The following is a 3,568-nucleotide window of genomic DNA, read 5'->3' on the forward strand; positions in this document are numbered from 1 at the left end:
TCTTCGTGGTATAAGCTAGATTGATGGCGGCATTCATGAGAATCCGGAAAGTCTAAACCTTGTCTATGGTATTCCGAGTAGGATTCTGGGATCGAATGACTGTGACGAGCTTCAAACTCTTGAAGGCTGGGCGTGATGACAAGCGCAAAAGAATCAAGGGATTCTATTCCAACCAGATTGAGAACCGACAGATGATTAGCCGTGCTGTGACAGAGCATAGGAACGTTTTCACTGAGAGGATGGGATGTAGCCATTGTGTGGGATCGACCCTTACTCACGTAAGGTATTACTTGGATGACCTAGTACACTTGCTGGTTAAGTTGAACGTAGTTGTGATCACATATGCCAAAGAGCCATTAAATAAATCTCATGCAAATACAAAGAGGGCAATCACAATTTCGTCCACCAACTGTAGGAAGGTGGTGACTTTGTGTTTTTGTTTTTACTTCCTTTGTTTCTTTTGGGACTTTATTTTCTTTCTGATGAGTGCCAGGGCGTAAGCTGTAGAAATTTCTTGAATCCTTGCTTTGCTATTGCCTCCAAAGGATGCCCCAGGATTTTGGTTTGAATCTTGGGGTTTTTCCTTTTTTGTTCGTTCGTCGAGTTGTTTTTGCCCCTTGTCCGAGATGCTTTTTTAGTAATCCACTATTCTTTTCTTATTGTAGGATTTAGTTGGCCTCATGTCTTCTCGCAATAACGTTGTAGAGATGCCTTCCCGGGTTCCTGAGGGCATGGTTGATTGGGTGGACTCAATGGTCCTTATGTGTGTCTCCTTGGTTGGTTTTGAGTTATGCGCGCAGCTTAGGCAGTTTCATAGGGTCTGTAGTAATCCAGGTGATGAGAAGAACTATGAACTTGTCCCTCCCTCCTCCGAAGAGAGAGTCTACTTCTCTACTTAGGTTGTTGATGATCGCCCTTTCTTCTATGTTTATGACATTTTCTTTGGTCCGCTGGGCATTACCCTTCCTTTTACTCAATTTGAAACCGACCTGTTATGGTCTTGTAATGTTGCCCCCTCTCAACTTCACCCTAATTCCTGGGGTTTCATAAAGATTTTTCAATTGTTGTGCAATGGTTTTGGTATCCCTGCTTCCCAATCTCTCTTTTTCTATCTGTTTGTTTTGACTAAGCCCGGAGTGGTAAAAAAGAAGGCAGCTTGGGTCTCTTTTCGCTCTACCCAGGGAAAGGTCTTTTCCATGTTTGACGAGTCATTCCGTGATTTTAAAAACTACTTTTTCAAGGTCCGAGCTGTTGAAGGAGCTCGGCCCTTCTTTCTAGATGAAAATGACGAGCCTGTTTTTCCCTTGGAATGGTAAAAGGATGTGAGGGTGTCCCGATATACGTGGAAAATGTTGGATGAGGCTGAGCGAGCCTTTGTGACTATCCTGGAAGAACACTAGGGGCAACCTCCTCATCTCGACACAAAGAAATTTCTAACCAATCCCTCTCTTCTTCAAACTGAGCTGGGTATTTTGTGTTTCCTTTTTTATCTGTTTATATTGCTTGTAGCTGTCCTTCCGACTTGTCCGACTTGTAGCTTAACTTTCTGTTTTATTTGCAGAGGCAATGAAGAATAACGAATCTATAAAAGCTTTTAAGAGGGCCAGAAGGCGACTGCTGCCAAAAATATTGCTGCCAAGGCGGCTGGGGAGGGGTCCTCCCAAGTGCGCGAGAAGCCATCAGTACCGAGTTCCCCCGGGGTGAAGAAGGTGATCCCAACACCTCGGGTCCGCTTGGTGGATCTTCACCCTACTTCTGCCGCTCCATCTGCTGTCCCTCCAGGTAAAAAGCAAAAGACGGCTGAGCCCTTCAACCTCAATGCCCCTGATTTCAATGCTATTGAGTTTGTAAATCAACAAATCGGGCCCTATGGTACCATCTCCATGGACGATGTGTCCATTCTCCATCATCTGGAGTTTATGGCCCAAAATCATGTAAGGATGCATATATGTCGGCTGCTATACATCGGACTGCTCAGAATCTTCCTCTCCATGCTACCAAAGCATTTATGGAGGAGGCAAAGCAGGAGTTTGACCGGATGTAGGGGCTGAAGGAGGAGCTTGAATTGAAGGTGACCAAGTTGGAAAAGGATCTAGAGAATGAGAAGGCGAGTTTCCTTTCACTAGCGGCTTCTTTGAGATTGGCCGAGGACACAGCCTTGATGCATAATGAGAGTTACGTTACGACTTATCGGGAGGTGATGCGCCTGAGGGAGGAGTTGAACAATGCCCAGGAAGATTATTCTGAGCTCCAAAGTCATCTCATTGGCAGCATGACTACTCCTTATGAGAACTTAAAGGAGCAAGTTCGGGTCATTGCTCCCGAGGCCGATCTCACCCCTTTAAGCCTGGACAATGTTGTCAGGGATGGCAAGATTGTCCCTGATGACGATGGTGATGATGATGCTGATCCTCCTCCTGTGTCCTCTGCCAAAGTGTCGACCTCTTCTATTCCTCCGGTTGCACCTGATTCGGATTGCCAGGTTATGAACCAGGAGGATGGAACTATAGATGCCGTGCCTATTCAGACTCGTCCTCCTTCTCCTTGTCCTGATGATGCCAAGAAGGCTCTTGATGCTTGCTGATCTCTTTCTTAATATTTATGTAGTTGGCCTGGCTTGTGGGCTTTTTAAAACTTTGTTTGTTTTGCTGACGGTTTCTAGTTGCTTGTTTTAGCAACTTTATTTTGAAAAACAAAAAGTAGCTCGCTATCTTTAGCAGGTGTTGATGGCCGCTGTTCCGGGGCCTTATAACTTTTGTGGAGTAATAGAGGTTGTTTTTTGACTTGGCATCTTTTCAGTTTTCTACTGATGTTTGAAATCTTGTATCTCGACCTCCTCGGATTGCTTTGTTTTATTGTTTGTAGCTTGGATCCTTTGAGGTTGTGACTTATGGGTCCAACTTGTTTCTTGGTGGTTCTTTTGTGCTGGTCCCCCTTTCAGTTATTTCTGTAATCCTCTTTCTTGGACCTTTGTCAGGTCTCTTTCGGGGATTACTTTTATAACTTATTTGTAGGAGATCAACTTCGTTAGGTCGACCTCTTTCCAAGTTATTTTTGTAATCCTCTTTCTAGGACCTTTATCAGGTCTCTTTCAGGGATTACTTTGATAACTTTTTAGTGGTAGGAGTCCGACTTGGTTATGTCGGTCTCCTTTAAGTTATTTTTTGTAGTCCTCTTTCTTGGATCTTTGTCAGATCTCTTTCAGGGACTACTTGTATAACCTTTTAGTGATAGGAGTCTGACTTGGTTATGTCGGTCTCCTTTAAGTTATTTTCTGTAGTCCTCTTTCTTGGATCTTTGTCAGATCTCTTTCAAGGACTACATGTATAACTTTTTGTTTTGGGCTGACTTTGTTATGTCATGCCCTTCTAAGTTAAAGTAATCCTCTTTAATAGGGTTCACCAGACCTCTTTCCAGGGTTTACTTATAACTTGGGTTGACTTAGTTCGTTCGACCAGTCCTTAAGTTATTATTTTAGCGATCCGTAAGACCTCGTCAGGTTCTTTTTTAGATCACTTTCGATAACTTCTTACATTATTCTGTGTTCATCTTTGCTGATTTGTAGAAA

The sequence above is a fragment of the Arachis duranensis genome, chromosome 10 (assembly GCF_000817695.3).
Source record: "Arachis duranensis cultivar V14167 chromosome 10, aradu.V14167.gnm2.J7QH, whole genome shotgun sequence".
Lineage (NCBI taxonomy): Eukaryota > Viridiplantae > Streptophyta > Magnoliopsida > Fabales > Fabaceae > Arachis > Arachis duranensis.